Source organism: Corvus moneduloides, chromosome 1 (assembly GCF_009650955.1).
Source record: "Corvus moneduloides isolate bCorMon1 chromosome 1, bCorMon1.pri, whole genome shotgun sequence".
NCBI classification, from domain to species: domain Eukaryota; kingdom Metazoa; phylum Chordata; class Aves; order Passeriformes; family Corvidae; genus Corvus; species Corvus moneduloides.
The window spans coordinates 100,099,007-100,116,966 of record NC_045476.1 but is presented as its reverse complement, the minus strand read 5'-3'; positions in this window follow the sequence as shown (position 1 = coordinate 100,116,966).

Below are 17,960 nucleotides of genomic sequence, written 5' to 3'. Positions count from 1 at the left end.
AAAACAACTAGCATTTTTTCATTATAAAATGGCTTGTAGCAGTATTTAAGGAACTGTGGTTTCTCTATGATTTATTGTTTGGTGCCAGGGTTGGCCTTGAGTAAAAAACCAGGATCCCTTCTTTTGGCTTTATAAAAACCAGTAATGGGCAAGTTATCAATTTCCAGGCCCATGCCCCTTCCACATATAGTTTTTTTTGTCCAACCTGGAAAACTGACAAAATCTCTTAAAATGCTAGGAAAACACTCTTATGCTGTTCCAGCATTTCAAGACAGCACTGTGCATGGAGGAGGGAGATATGCCAATTAACCAGTACCCTTTTGCCCCTTCAAATCACCCGAATATTCCTTGGTTGACAGGAGGTGTGCCCCAAATTGACTCAGTGTACCTGCTCACTTCACAGAGCCCACAATTTCTCAAAGTCACATCTGTAGCTGCAGAGATAAAAACTTGGCAATAAATTGCCAAGGTCAAGCAAGGTCACCGCAAAGCCTGGGTTCACATTAGCAGGCATTGCAGCGAGCAAGAGGAGATCTGTAAAGCAGCTGGTTCTGAGGACTTTTCAGCCTTTTAATATGCATTTGAGGATGTCTTCCTTCAGCCAGGTTAAAGTTGGTGCCTGGAGCACCACACCTATTGGCATTTGGACTGCACCTTTCAGTTCACTTTTATGCAAAAGGAATCAAATTCGTATATTCAGGGCCCCCTCCATAACGGGATCAAAGCAGGGCCATTAAGGAGGACTGGGAGATGCACTCAGGGACTGTGCTACTGATCCACACTCAAATAACAAGGTAGATATACCCAAAAGAGAGTAAATGTCTGTGTTTTCTATGTCTGGGAGGTGCCATTTCTCTGCAGGGAGGTTTGCTGTCTTCTGCTCCACAGACAGCTGTGCTTCCAGGAAGAAGATGATGAAAATACAACCCTGAGTGAAGAGCTGTGGATCTGTGGTTCCCAAGCTGCATTAAAGTGCTGGGGATATGTGAAGAAGTGAAGAGAGGAGAAGGCTAACCTACTGAAGTTTACTAACAAACATTATAGCTTAAATTATACCAGTATGATCACTTGCTTTACTGATTTAATATTTATTAACAACACAGAGAGTGAACCCACAGAAAGCAAATGGCACAACTTGTGAGCTTTGCTCTCTGTTGCTAAGGCAATGGTAGAAAAGGCCCAGTGTACTGCTATGCATCCACAGAACACTGTTATTGATCAGCCTACAATGTAGAATTGCACAGCAGAGTTGTATCAATTTATGTTTAAAGAGTTGTTCTGTGAGGTTTGATCATCATGTTTCCATTGAAGCCAAAGCCCAGCTGACAGGAAGCACAAATATGTGGCAGCTGCAGCTGTGGCTAAACCCTCCTTTGATTTTGTAGCTATTCCAACACCCCTCACCCCGAGCTCTGTTTCTGAGAACATCACACAAGCCTGGAGGAAATGAGCACTGTTTAGGGAACTAGCACTTATCAGTCACCATAAAAAGTATATCTGAAGTGGAGGTTCCCTTTTACATGAAGCAAAATGTTCCACGGCCCAGTGCAACACCTCGCTAATGACTCTGGCTGATATTGTGAGATGTTGAAACAGGAGGCTGTACAAGTTGGTTAATTATGAAAATGCTTATGTGATGTACTCATAATAAGTCAGATTGCAAAAAATAGGTAGATATATTCCTGAAAGATCTGCTCATACAGGGGCTGAATGACAGGAAATCAGCCACACACTCCCTACATAAACTTTTATTTTTCCATTTGTCTGTACAGTGTCACCCTGGATCACCAGTTCCTTTCTTTCACTTTCTCTCTCTGCCCTTGAACTTTTTCAGTTGTAGGGCTCAAATGCTGCAGTCTATTTATTATTTATCTTACCTTGGCACTTTGGGAGAGAAACACAGCTTTTCATTCAAGCGCTTGCAAAACAGCATAAAAACATTTCAAGCAGAAATCAATCGCTTGTTTTCACTGCTTTTGGGATGTTTTGGCCTTTCAGAGTTTTAGCAGAGAAATTGTCAATGTAGTTTAGCAACTCTCCCTTCATGCTGGCAGTATCCTGTCTGAGCCAGTTTTAAGCTGTGCTTAATTTTTCAGGTAGTAAATTACCACATAGACAAAAGGATCTGATCTTGGTTTTGACAAAATACCTATAGAATGATTATAAACTCTTGTAGATGTGCAGGACAATTCACTTTTTTCCCCCCACTTTTTTTTTTTTTAGTTGTGTGCCAGGCCATGACACAAACATCAACATTTCTCTGCTACCAGCTTCTAAAATAGCTTTTGAATTCGACTTTTCAGATCATATTTGAACTTTATTAGGCTCTTATATAAGGGCTGCATAAGTTATTTGATACCTATATTAAGGCAATTTACTTAAATTTATCAGCTTCAGGTAATTTTGAGTTTTACTTATGGACTGTAGGCTACTTGGGCTATAACATGCAAGTTAAAAATACAGTAAGACCAGAGAACTGGAAAGAGATTGAAAACGAGTACAGGGTGCAGGTGCCCAGATGCTGGCAGGAAGGGGCTTCAGGGACCTCTGTGATGAGTGGCCAGGGCTGCTCTGTGCTGGACACAGCCCATTCCAGCCGGCTCCAACGGCCCCACCACATGGCATGGCTGAGCCAGGCAGCCAAGGTGATGGTGCCTTGAGGAAAATGTATTTGAAAAAGGGTAAAATGCTGCCTGGCAGTGAGGAGTGAGGAAAAATGTGAGAGAAATAACCCTGAGGGGAGAGCTGAAGGAGTACCAAGTGCCTGAGCAGACGCTCCCCTGCAGCCCCTGGAGAAGACCACAGTGGAGCAGGTGTTGCCCTGCAGTCCATGGAGAGGACTGTGCTGGAGCAGATAGCCACCCTACAGTGCCTGGAGGAGCCCACGCCACAGCACGTGGATGTTTCCTGAAGGAACTGTGGTCCGTGGCGAGCCCACACTGGAGCAAGTGTATCCTAAAGGACTGCAGCCCGTGGGAAGGACCTCACTCCGGAGCAGGAAGACAGTGTGAGGAGGAAGGAACAGCAGAGAGGAGGAACGAGTGGCAGAGAGGAAGAGTTACGGACCGACTGCAGCTCTCATTCCCTGTCCTCCTGTGTTACTTGGAGTTGACGGGAAGGAAGGGAATTTGGAGATGAAGGAGCAAAGCTGACCCTGGAAAGAAGTGGGAGAGCATTGTAGCTTTTTTCTTTGTTTCTCAGCACCCAAATGTATTTTATTTGGTGATAAATTAAATTAATCTCCCCCGAGTTGCCTGTTTTGCTTGTGATAACTGGTAAGTGATCTCTCTGTCCTTGTCTTGACACATGAGTTATTTCAATCTAATTTTTTCCCCCATCCCCTTGAGTAGAGGGAGTGAAAGATCTGCTAGCAGTTTGACTGACAGCCCTCCAACGTCAACTCACCACAACCAGACAGCATCCCTGGTCTGACTAGAAGGGAGCAATCAGAAATTTTTGGGGAGCTGAGACCCAAATCATATGCTGTCATGAAACCTAATGCCTTCTGAGTTCATGGGAGTTTGCTGTTGCCTTGAGACTATGACTGGAAACACAGGCATGCTCTATAACCCATCCTCTGCTATCTGCAGAACATATTATGTATTTTAAGGTGAAATAAAGAATACTTTAAGTTTACCAACAGAGGCTCAGTTGAAAGATGTAGTGTTTCTTATAATATGCACTGTGAAAATCTTATGAAACCTAAGGGAGAAAGCTTGCAAAAGCCTTTGGTTGGATCAGCCAGTTTCCAGCTGAACTGAGCTTTAGGTAGGCTATTTGCATTCTTCTATGACAGAAAGGCTCAGTAGTGGCTGACAAGCTTTGTGAGTTTGTGAAAAATTCAAGAGCAATCCCTCTGCCAGGACTCTGTGGACATGATGGCAGCTGGACAGAGCTGGAACAGAGCTTGCTCAGTAAACCCTCAGCAGCATGGGGAAGGAAGCCAGCAAGAACCAGACCTCTCAAGGATCCAGCTGCACAGCAAGCCCACCACGATTCCTCAGCAAATCCTCTGGTTGCCTTCCATTTCCATGACTTTACCTATAATTTCTGCATCTCACCATCCCCAAGTAAGTAGTATATATCCTGTAATTGCTGCCCTTATTCCAAGGCCTCATAAGGTTCAGACTCAGACTTTAATTACCACACACAGAAAAGGTGTTTGCATTTGTCTGCTTATTTTATACTTGACAGTGCTTCATCTGTGCTGGAAACCTAACTTTTATATCAGTTGGATAGTTCTGAATCCTCAATGCCGAGTCAGAAATATTGCGCTTCACATATATGAGCCATCATCAGTTTTATCATTTTAGATCAAAAGGAAGCAAACCCATCTGGATTTTGTGGCTTCTGTGACATGCAAAATTATAATAAATCTGGAGTCAGTTCATGCACATACTTTAAGAAAGTTGTAGAGGTTTCTGAAGGTTTTAGGTCATATGAGATGCAACTTTCTTTAGCTGTTTCCATCTTCATGTTTTAGAAACTTGTATTTGTAAATAATTCTACTTAAATTAACTCTACCCCAGCCAACACCAGCAGAGCCTTTAATCCACTTTTATATGAAATGTCAATCACCTCTATTTTCAATGGAGGAAACTGTTATAAAATCTTCTGTGGACTGACACAACTTTGTAAGATTATGAAGAATCTCCTCCTTGTCTTGTCTGAAACAAAGTCATTTATTCTGAAAATGTAGTTGTGTATCATACTTTTTGTGAACTGACACGTAACAACACAAGCATATTTTATATTCAGGGAGATAATTATATTCTCCTAACCATGTGCAAGTTGTACATATTTTGCTTACAGACTAAGGCAGTATTCATCTTAAGAAATGAGAATGTAATACAAAATCAATAAAAAGTGTGTAAAGATTATTGATATCTGAGGTTAAATTTTGACTGCAACCAATTACTCCACAATAATAGTGGCCCTTTCACATACTTCTTTAAAGAAATTGAGCAAGCAGGCAAGAACTAGTAAATAAAATGATAAAAAACACCACTCATATTTCTATTCTGGACTAGTATCAATAGCTGGTTCCAGAAAATCACATTACAATTAATTGTTCTCTAATGGATTTCATTGGAGACAGACGTTTTATACACATTTCTAGGTTTGGGGTTTTTTTTTTTCTTTTTGATTGTCATGACATTCAGAATTTAAATACAGGAAATTTTATTGCATAGATGCACAAGTTGTTACTGACTGCCATTTCAGCTGCCTAAGTAAAGATTGAAGCATCTCAGGGCTCAGCTGGCAATTAGTACCAGAATTACACGTAAGTGTACAGCTACACTGGCAATTTACATCAACTCTGCAAACTATTTCACATGCTGCTAAGGCATTTCTTTTCCATGTCGCTCTTTAGTCACAATCCATATCTCTCACGGGACTGGAAAGAAGCAAGAGAAATTCTTGCCAGCAGCATATTTGCATCCACACATATCATTCTTCTGATTGTTGGAATTGTTTTGTTCTCTTCAAATTGTTCTGATTTCTCCTCTTGACCTCAGTCCTGGTAATGGGCAGAGGAGAAGAAGTGGAGTGCTAAGATTAAGTGGTACCTGATATTACAAGTTCACCAGTCATGTGGTGCATGATAATTTGGCTTGACAATAAAGAAAGCTGTGTGGACGCATGAAGAAAATCTATCCTGGTAACTGCCCAGGGGCACGTTCCTACCCCAGAGTAGATATGATATGCTTTTACAAAGAGACAAACCATCTCTGGTTTACCATAAGGTAATAATGTGGACCAGGGACACTGTCATGGAGCAGTTGAGGCATAATAATTTCTTATCCTTCAGCAAGGTATTCCTGAATGTGTAATTTTCCCTCTCAAGTATGCCAGCTGCCAATTCCCACAAACATCAGCAAAACTCCCTGCAGCAACTGTCTTTATACTGATACCTGCACCTCTGCATGGAGTTATGGGGCAGGAATCTTGAAATGAAGAGAGCAGGCTTGCTGGCACATGGAAGGAAGGTGGGAAGGGTAAAGAAAGTAGAATTTTGGATGTGTGGAATGGAAGAGGAGGCTGTGAAGGTAGGACTATGTGGTAAAGAATTATAAAGGACCCTTGAGGCCTGGAAATGATGAAGTTGGAAGCATGCAGTTGGAAAACAGGGTTTGGTGGATGCACTGCAGAGTGGTAAGGACTGATATGGCTTCTGATAGCCAGAGGGGTTAAAAAGGGATACAATAGCTTGAGAGTTGGGATCAGAGGAGAAGGTGTAACACTGGGGTGTTGTCAGGCATATATGTAGAGGACTAATCATCTGGACATAAAAGTAACTGAGAATCCCATACATTCTCCACATACATTTTAAAAAACAGATCTTACATCTGTGGACCAAAATGAAGCAATGCAGACCCATCCTGGTATCTAGAGCACTGCTCGGGGAGTCGGGGTCTTCCACGCGCTCTCCCATGTGGGGTAGCTGTGCAACCTCGCTACAAACTACTCTAGGATGGGACCTTCTTGCTCCCTTTTGTCTTTCTCACTGTTTAACTTTGCACAGAACAATTACAGACGCCCTGGCCAAGGAGAACGTTCTAGCTATAGAAAAGATGAGTTACACGCTGTCAGCCAGAGCAGGACACTGGATTCTGGTCTTCCACCTCTCTTCTGTGGACCATTGAATTTTTGGTGTTCCTCCAGGTTTTGAATAAAAGAGAATGGACAACACCCTCTGTTTACAGCCTTCTGAAGTGAAAGGTTGTTCTGCACTTTCTTTTTTGTTGTAGAAAGGGCTTACACACCTCACACTAAGGTTAAAATATTTGGGGTCAATGAAACCCTAAATCCCTGAAGTGCAGCACTGGGTGGCTAAAAGCTAGTGATGGTGCTACTTAAGAGACTTCCATGTTTCCTCCTGGCTAGAAGAAGTGACTCCTGGCCTTGATCTTAGATACCACATCTCCTCAAGGAGAGAAAATACAGTAAGTGGAAGTGAGGACCTTACACGTTTTCCTAGCTTTGAATTAGGTACGTCAGCAAGCAGTGTCCAGTGGGTGGATGCCCTTGAACAGATGGGCCATGTTGAGCCATCATTGGGCAGCAAGTCCTGAGTCTTTTCAGATAAGACTGGGTCTTTTACAGGCCATGTGCCTTTGAGTCTCTGTAAGTGCTGCTGTACGAAAAGTAGCACCAAATATTTCAGATTTGTAGAGAACAATAGTAGTACTTTGAAGAAAGGGAAACCTTCACAATAAATATGTCATTATTAACATTTTAAAAGAAAAAGATTATACACTTGAGAGAACTAAGTAACCAGTTATACCTGCTTTATTAAAACTCACAGCATGCTGAATTCACAGCTTAAGAAATTAGATCCCTGCTCATGTTTACACACATTAGAATCTTTTTAAATGAATATAAAGAATATATGTGTCCATGCTACATGAGTAGAAAGAAAATAGGACAGAAAGTGTGATGAAACTGATGAAACAATTGTTACATCACTTCAAGGGACAAATGTAGCCATGATTTCATCTGCTTCCTTCTTTTAGTGATGGCAAATGGGAAATTCCAAAGGTCCTTAAAGGAACAGAATACTTTTTTTAACCTTAATGTATATGCAAATCCACAGTTTTATGTAGCAGTGTAGATTTCAGTCTGAGGCCTAACACCAAGGCTCCCATTTTGAATCTAATCTCTCAGTTTGAATCTAATCTCTCAAAAGGTGCCAGTTAAACATCACACATATTTGCACATGCTTTCAAGATGTTCTTACTCACAGCCCTTTGTGAGCACGCTTTTGTCTTTCAAAGTACAGTCAGAGCTCATGCCTTTCCTGCCCAAGAATATCCTGTATGGACATTTTAAAGTGCTGCTACTTGCTTTTCATTCCATATGACAGTAAAGGTAATAACCTTTTCTGGAGGCAATGGGCAGGTGCATGTCTGCGTAGTGGTGAGAACTTGCTGACAGCATTGCTGAGCTCTCGTTTTCAACTAGTTTTACACAATTCTCATTTCTAAAGGCTAATGTGCATAAGGACATAGCAGTAGAATAAATCTAATGTAGGCAAGCAAGAAAGTACAGTGTGCTTTCTCTATGCTCTTAATCATTATACAGTCTCTGCTACACTGACAACTGCTGCATAAAGTTCATTTCTTGAAGATTATGACCAGCTAACATATTCATACAGATTTTTCTTTGATAAATCTGGTATTCCTAGGGGATACATGTTTTAAAACAGGACCAAGAACCATTCTTTGGGTGCATGAGGACAGATGACACAATGTGCTTCATCTCCAGATGACTGTCTCTTCTTCCTCTAGACAGAGTGGCTTTGTCTGAACTGCTGTTGAAGGATTTGGCACTTGTGAGGCCACAATTGGAATCCTGGGTTCAGTTTTGGGCCCCTCACTACACTAAGGACATTGAGCATGCCCAGAGAAGGGCAACGAAGCCGGTGAAGGGTCTGGAGCGCAAGTTGAAGAGGAGTGGCTGAGGGAGCTGGGGATCTTTAGCCTGGAGAAAAGGAGGCTCAAGGGGAACCTTATCACTCTCTACAAGCACCTGAAAGGAGGCTGTAACCAGGTGGGGGTTGGCCTCTTCTCCACAGAAACAGCAATAGGACAAGAAGAAATGGCCTCAAGCTGTACCAGGGAAGGTTTAGATTGGATACTACGAAAAATTTCTTCACTGAAAGGGTGGTCATACACTGGAACTGGTGGTCATTCCCTAGCTGCCCAGGGAAATTATGGAGTCATCATCCCTAGAAGCATTCAAAAGATGTGTGGATGTAGCACTGAGGGACATGGTTTAGTGGTGGACTTGGCAGTGCTGGGTTAACAGTCGGATTCAATCTTACAAGTCCTTTTCAACCTGAATGATTTTACTGTTCTGTGATTACTTCCAATGGTTCATGTTGAATACTTAGCATTTATTTATGCAATGCTATTTCCCCTAATTTTTGATTGAGTTTCTGTTGCTTTGAAAGAACTTGAATCAGGTTAGGATGAATGATGTATTTCAGTGTTTCTTTCAGTTCATTAGTCATCCCAAAACAGAGTTGCCTTTCTAGTACTGGTCTCACGATGGTGCTGCAAGGCATTGTCATTTAGGGTTGAACAAATCTCACTTCATCTGCAATCCATTCACACTCCAAAAAGGCCAGTAACAAGAAGTCAAGCTTGAATTTAGCTATCACATTCTGCATATCATCCACTGTTCTAGCCTGGGTCCCCGTGTGTTTTTTAGGAGTTAGGTTTTAGTCAAGTAGGGGCTTAAATGCTGGCTTCACCTTAGATTTACATATGTCCTCTCAAAGATAAGTGAAAACACTGAAGAAGAAACCCTTTTAATGTGTTCAGGGATTGTGACGGTTGGTTTACTGGTACTTCAGTAGTAGACAAGACCTAATTGCTTTTTTACTCTTTTAGTAGTAACACAGGATTGTGGCAGGGGCTGGGTATCCAGATATGTTTCCAAAGCACAGGACATACCGGTTGTCATTGAGCTGCTGCAACCATCTCTAAGAGGTCTTTGCAAACAAGCAAAATGAGTATTAATTAGATAAGCCATTAGAGGCTGGAGTGGCATAAGCCATTCCCTCATTTCTGAGAGATCCTAAGCACACCGATGTCATTGAAGGTATTTTTATTGATATTCAGTGAACTTTGGATTAGATCCTGGCTATAGCTCAGTTATGGCAGACAGTAATGACATTATGCTTTTGGGATGATGTCATATTATTATGCAATATTGTAAACATAATGCAATAGCAATTAATGCTGTTTGCAATTTCAACCTACGCATATATATATAACAAACACTGTATCTGGTCCACCCTGCTTTCTCTCATATCCATAATATTCCCATGCCATAACAGTAAAACTTTGCAATTTCCTTTAAAAGCCTGCTGGACTTTTGGACTCCATTACATTTATCAGTAACAAAGTGTTATGTTGTCTGCAGTATAGCCTTTGAAAATTTTAAACATTGTGCTTTCACATTTTGTGTTCTGCTGTTACTTTCTCACTGTTCACTAAATCTTACAGTATTTGATATACAGAACTTGCACAATATTCCTCTCTTAAAATTCTTATTATATACAGGTTTCTCTCCTCTCCTACATACACTGTCTTAATTTTCATCACTGCTGTCAAGTTTGTAAAAAAAAATCTAATATGAACCAAGGATTGAGACTGCAGAGACAGTCGCACTTTACATATATTTCTTAGGTAGATTCAAGCCTTCTGCTTATCCTGTAATGCTAAAGGGATTTTGATCTGCTTAACCATGACAATAAGTACTGTAGTGCGTGGTTATGGCACAGCACTGCTTTCTGCCCCTCATATAATAAGGTAGATCACACATTACCCTTAAAAAGGTAGGTATGCTATGTCATGTGCCCTAAAATCTTCATACTTACTCAGACTCACCAGCCCCACTGAAGAACATGCAGATCATGCTTTTCTTCCACTACCTCAACTACAAAGTCCTAAAATTCTCTTTCCTATGCTGCTGCTCTCAACAGAACAGAAAAAATAGAGTAGATTGCCCCTTCCTGTTGCCACTGAAGCTGCTTTTAGAAGGAGAAGACTGCATAAAGCAGTGCAGGAAAAAGTGGGTAGGAAAGAAGACAGAATACTGTGCTGTGAAAGATGTAGGATGAACCTAATCTTTGGCTTAAACTTTTAATATTGTCTTTTCTTCTTAGAAAACAGTGCAGTTGACTCCACAGGGAGTTCACTACTGCACTGAACTTCTCCACCACTTCTCTCTGCTCAGCCCCACGGTCTGTGGCATACTTGAAGGACAAGAGGGCTAGAATTGGCAGATGTAGAAGACAATCTTTCCAGCATCTCGACTGCATCTATGCTCCAACTTCTGGTAAAGGAAAATGTAAGGAATCATTGCCCGTACAACACAACCATCTCCTGACCCTGGAGGATGATAGAACAAATCCAAATTAGGAACTGTGCATTTTGCTCACCTTTTCAGCAGTGCATGGGGAAAGGAAGATGTTAAATCTAAGCTCTCAGTCAGTGAAGGCACAGTTCAGGGACCGGTCACAAGTCACCGGCTTAAGCTCAGTGCTCCTTGATGATATTCAGGCACTGAGTCTGCTGCAGGCAAAGAAAATTGTATTTCTAAAAGCTACCACTGTTAATCTCTTCTTAGAAAAGTTCATTAAAATAACCCTCATTAATCTTTTAATGAACTCCTTTGGAATTTTTCAAATGAAACATGTATCTTCTGCAGGAATTTATCTCTGACCCAGTACATGGTCAGGGTCAGTTTGTATAAATCAGTTTTCTTTTGCTTTAAAAATGTTATGCTTCACTTTAGTTTCCTTACTAACTTTATTATCATATATGCAGATTTAATTTTTTATGTATAGCTTTAAAGAAAAGAAATAACAGGTATATAATTCATATATTTCATTCTACATTGGATTTATTTGTCTTTTGGATCTCCCTGTAATTTTAGTAAGTTTGGGCGTAAGAACTATACTCCTCAAATTTCATTAGAATTATGATATTGCAGAAAGTGTTAGTAGACTTATCTCTGTCAAATGATGTAATACAAGTTATTCTTCAGATTATTTTTCAGTTCACAATGTTTTTACAGAGCTGTGTTCGAAAGACACGATTAGATGAATACATTTCTTCTGGTGAGCTATAAAAACTTGAGGTTATTCAATTTCTGCTCAAATGAAATGCAAAATCCTTTTCAGTGACTATTCAGGAATTAGCTGGCACTTTCTTCTTACTCTCACAGCATCTGCCATTCCTTTCTTCATGTAATTGATAGAATTGATGGGGTAAAATCAGCTGTTCTTCAGAAACACTATTTTTCCTGTTTAGAAGCAGAGAATATGCATAACTTGTAACTGCTATTATTTTTTTTTCAGTAATAACAAAGCCAGTTGGTATCTAAGTCAAACACACACCCATTCCATCAGCAGCCCATTGGCAGATGCTAACAGGCAGCACATTAACTTACAGAGCGATAACTATGTTCAACCAATATTAATGGATAAGGAATAATTAATATAAAGGTCAATATAGCATATGTAATTTTTTGAAATGACAACCTTTAGCATGTCAGGGAAAAAAAAAAAAACGTAAAAAACCCTGTAGTTCTGGACTGCTGCCCTGAGGAAGCCACCAAGAAAAAAAAAATTACTCCAGAACAAAAAAAAAAAAGCAGACTGAGCCTTAGAAGAGCTCATGGAAATAAACCAAAATGCTTCATGCAGAGGTAGAAACACCTTGCTTTCCAGCATAGTTCTTCCATGAAGACTGAGATGATAGAGATCTGTTGCATGTGATCCCCGGTCAAATGTCCTAGTGTGCTAGGGAAACTTTCTGCTTGTCCATGGCCATCAGTCAATGCCTTAAACTGACAGGTTTATCAGCCTCATAACTAGAGAAAATAGGAATGCTCCTGTAAAGAGATAGGGAATACTTCCACTCAAGATTTATAAGCTTTTTCAAGAAAAGGATGCATGCTCACCTGCAAAATCACTTGCCAAATCTCAGAGGCATAATGGGCTTGTTCACTTGGATACTGAGGATTATTTAACTGCTGGTTTGTTCTACAGGGGAGTATAGATACAGATACATATATAAATATATGCATATGTGCTACTCATATGGGCAGCACTCCAGGTGTAATTAAAGATGTTTTCTACAGAGCAAGAGAGAGAACAAAGATCCATTTGATATATCCTTTGAAATGGAAGGGACTAGAGCTTCTGCAACTGACTATTCCAAATGGTCAGGTTAAAGGGCTTCTTTATGAAGCAACTCCCCAAACATCTTATTACTGACATGTGCTAGGATGCCTTTTGTTATTAATACTAGGACTAATATTTTTCCAACAGCTCAGTTTTTAAGCACATACCACAACTGTGATGTGACTTAGTAGGAATAACTGTTGTTATTACTCTTATGTGACTACTTTTCTAAACAAAACTTGTGAAGCCATGGTTGCATTTGTGACATTGTGACAAGAAGCAAAGAAAGAAAATTTTTATTTTATATAAATCTAATTTTATTTAGATTTTTACAATAGTAGGTCAAATTAGTTGTCTAGGTAAGATGACAGACACTAAAAGAACCAAAACAAAATAGAAAGGAATAACTATTTGGAAATAGCGTCTTTATTTTTATTTCATAGCTTTCTTAGCCTGGTAAGTATTTGAAGCTCTCAAATATATCATTTTATGTATTATATCATTTTATATATGGACAACAACCTGAAATCTGTAATTCGTTTTCATTGCATTTTGTCACACATTTCATATGTGAAAGAATAACCATTTTGACTGTCACTAAACAGGAATAGTTTAAAAATGCTTTAATTCCCAAGCATTTCACAAAAGGTCTTGATTTCCTTGGTGTAGATTTACAAATAGTGAGTTTATGGCTGAGTCCAGTCTACTTAATGAGTTTATACGATCCATTACTACTTATTCAAGTCCTGAAAAAAAAGTGCTCTAGAACAGTGTTCCACATTACAATTGAAAAAAATACAAACAAGCATACTTCTGAACTGTATTGTTACTGGGCAGATTCAGTTATCAGGATGCTACAATGCATTTATAAATAATGCATGAAGTTGCCTCATTTGAACTGTTTCCAGACCTCTCATGCTGTCAGAGTCCAACAGTCTCTCACTAAGTTCTTGTAGATATTTCACACAAAGAAGGTTTAATGCTTTAACACAGAGTTTGCTTATTTTATGTATTTGGCATTAAATGCCATTTGGGTTTAGAAGCATGAGGCAGTGACATGCTGAACACCCAACTCAAGCATGCTCCAGCATTTGCAACACACAGTTAGACCCCCAGACAAAGAACACACCCATTGCTGGTCCCCTTGTGCTCAGTGTCATGAAGCAGAGCCACTCGTTTGAAGTGTTCAGTGGCCTTTCCCATGGGACCTCCTGACTTTCCCTTATAGGTCATGGTAAACCAGGACCCAGGAAGCTGCAGACTGTTCCTGCTCTGCCAGGCTAAACTGGTACATGGAGGCTTAAAAACATGAGTTTGGTATTTTTCTGATTTTTTGGTATTTGACTTTTCAATCCAATTGTCCTCTCACATCATTATCTCAGTACAATTGAAAATTTACAGTGCAGTAATATTCAGAGGAGCCAAGTACCTTTGTAACCTCATTGTATTAGGCACTCTCTGGAAGCTTATGAATATACATTTCAGGTCTGTAATCTTAGGGAAGAAGTGAATAGGACACGGATCACATGTAGACCATATTATGCTAAATGTATGCATTTGCTTCCTAGGCACTTTCTTATTTTCCCTTTTGCAGAACATTATTCCTCAGCACTGAATTTCAATCTAGTATAAGTGCAGAAGTTCCATTTTGTTTTAGTTTCCTGGACTATCAAGATTTATTATTTCTGGAAAATTACACATGTTTTTCAACGGAAAAGTTAAAAACTAGGAGTTCTTTCTCATTTTTTTAAGGACATGGCATTTTTAAGCAATTTATAGTGCAAATTGTATTTTCCAGAATGATACATTCCTTAACAAACTTCTTGATCTGGGTCAATTCTCCTCGTACTCTAATGGGTGGTCAGGACTCTACAATATCAGGAACAAATTCTTAGATCAAAGTCCAGTGACTCCAACCAGTAGTAACTCTGCTTCAGTATCACCCAAAAAGCCAGTTAAGCCAAGTGATGCCTCTGCCTGTGATCTCCGAGGGCGCCTATATTCCTCAACCTGTCTCTAACCTAGACTAACTTCCACTTAAACCAACAGAAACTAAACACAACAAGCAAAGATCCTGCTGCTGCATTTGTCCAAGGGAATAGAAGTTGTATGTCACAGACATTCAAGTTCCTCTGTCATGCACAGTCTTCTCCAGGGCACCTTTTCATTTCTGCAGCTTCAATGATGACTGTTTTCAACATCTTATTTTCTGGTTTGTGATACACCATCCTCATCCACAGGTTTCCTCTCTTGGCCCCCATTTCAATTACTTTCTCACAGATTTTTCTTCTCTAACAATAGTTTTTGTCTTCTCCCAAGTTCCACATCCTGGTCTGACAAACTTTTAAACTCAACACAAAGAAAAGCTGAACTCAGCATCCTTCCCCTAAAACTCTTGTCCCAACATCCTATTCTCTGTATTTAATGACATGGTCACATTTTTGCTTTACAAATCCTACTGGTGAAACTCAATTGGGGTCAAAACCAACAAATGGAGATGATATTGAATTGCATAGGAATTATCATCTTGAAAAGAGACATACTACCAAAGAGACATACTATGAAAACATAGTAGGTATGGGTTGAAGGCAAAGATTTAGGAGTTAAACTTTTCTGCCCATTTCACTAAGGCACAGAGCCCATGGAGGGCTGAGAAGGGAGAGCTGGGAAGCTGCCCCATAGCTACAAATCTCCTGGGCTGCCTCCAAGACACAGGGAATGTGATCAATCCTGGTTTACAAACTCCTGGCCTCTGGGAGGTGAGAGATGACCTCATCATGCCTGCCAGCCTGCTTTAATCCAACCTCCTGATAACAGCTGAGTCAGCTATGAAGTATGGCTGGTGGAGAGGCGCTTTGCATCCTTCCCCTTTGCCCATCTGGAATGACACTGGTCATTTTTCCAGGCCTCAGAAATTCCTCCTCCACCACCAATCCTCTCCTCTTGGCACACACTCTTGAGTGTCCCTGCAGTGCTGGAGACCAGCCCCAGGAGCAGTCTTGGAGGCCTCCCTGTCCTGCGCAATTTCCTAAAGGCAACCCGAACTCCAACTTCAGTCCCCCCTGTTTGGTGGACCCCTCTGCACACTGGAGGGTGAAGCGCTCCATTGCCTCCTCCAGATGTTCAATGGCACAGCACCCATGACCAACCCCTGAAGTACTGCCATTCCAGGGGCACTACAATCCCTTCTCCACTCTCTTTGGAGACCCATCACCTGGACTGGTGTCTTGTGGTGGGGATCCCAAGGGTGGAGCCGTCCCTCAGTTGTGGGGTCACAAATGGCTGAGGAGAGGGAAGAAGCAATTTTCCCTGCCCTGCTGACTCCAACCTTGTTTGCAGCTGGCTGCTGCCTTTGCCAGGAGACACCTGGATCGTAGCTGAGCCTGGGGGAGTCCAGGTGCTGTGATGCACGGCTGGTCCTGCACCATGGGCAGCAGCCTCCTCTTCTGTGGGACACATCTTGTGTTGACAGCTAGACAGAAATACTAAAGTCTCTGAAAATTGAAAGAATACAGGTAAACACAAGTAATGTAAAATGTAGGGTGAAACCAACAAGATAAATAAGACAGACATCAATTATTTCAGCTACAAGGCTTTAGTAGAGCACACAGTCCACACTCATTAGCCTGAGGGTACACCTATACCCTGCTAGCCTGAGAAATCCAACACACCACACTGCATCAGCTTTCTACAGAGATGTGAATTCATGTCTGGTTTCCTGGGAAATTACACTCTTTCTTTCCATGCAAGTACATTAGTCTTAGCTGTTGTCTCCTTTGTCTCCCTAGGACTGGTGGAGTTTACCAATTCAGTGTCTGAACTCAGATATGGGTAAAAAATTGAAGAAACAAAAGCAACCAGGCTGACTCAGAAAACAGGAACGTTTACCAATCAGGACAGAAATTCCGTGTAATACCTATACAATCTGCTTTACCAAAATGTCTCCAAATCTTATACATTTACATGAAAAATTCGGCTTTGATAAATAGAAATTTCTAATGAAAATAACTTATGGTTGTAAATGCAACCCAGCCTTTCTTCACTGATTTCTGATGAGATTCTATGGCTTGCAATGTTTTCATGTTAGTGTTCCATTAAATTAATGGATTAGTTCCCACCCCAGCTCCATTACAGAGTAAATTGCAGTCAGCAAATAGCTAAACTCCTATAGCACTAAGCTATATTCCTATAGCACAGGTCACAAAGCCAAAAACAAAGTTGTATGAGATCCAGAAATGAGGCAATAGCTGTTCCATAAATCCACTAAAGGCATAATACTATTTACCTTGAAGATAACTCCCATAGTCAGTGGCAGTTCAGAACTCCAAGTGAGAAAACCACCCCTAGTTCTGGCTTGTATCCTTGTAGAGGCTGCTGCAGACATTGTCACTGAGTTGATCCCTGTAAGTGTATACAGAACAAAGGGGAACTCCCAAAAGGAGATTTTTCAGGGTGTTCCTGTAGGAGATGATGCGTCTCTCTCAACCTGAACCTACTTGTCTGGGCTAAGTTTCAAGGGCTGTTTGTATTCTGCCTGAATTCACAGTAATGTAGCTGTGGTGTATACAGTAAGCAGTATGAAACACCTCCCTGAAAGAGTTCACACTCCAGCCTTCAAAAATTTAAATAACCTCCCAAAAATTTAAAGAAATTTTGAGTAAGTTAGGCTGCTGTAAAAAGAATGTAGGACATCACTCCTTTTTAAAAACAGAGAAAGAAACATATTCTATATTTGCCCTTAAAGTGATTTCCATGATTTTGACTCAGTGGTTCTTACCCCGATCACAGCATGAGAAGTAGATCATGCCTACAGCCCTCCTCTCTGTCCTGAAAGAATCATGTTTGAAATGCTTAGCATAAGGAAATTGAAGTGCAAGTATTTTCTTCATATTAATATTATTTAAAAGAGTAATTGGTAAAGTTAGTGATGGTTTTCCCCTTTAATTAGCAATGTATAATGCAACTTAAACTACAATTTAATTGCACTATGAAAGCAGAAGGTTTTTTCCGAAAGCTCTGGAAGGTTTTTTTCTCTTGCTCTTAGGCAATTAATCCCATTAGTATTAATGGTTTATCTGCTCAAATACCTCATATATTATGAGGACTGAGCTAAAAGTTTAACTATTCTTAAAAATTGTAACACTTGTAAATAAGACATGTTCTACTAAATCTTAGAGACATTAAAATGGAAAAAGATGTATGGAATTTCAATGTGATTTTGGCTAACCATGCAAGACAAACTGGACTTTTATTTATC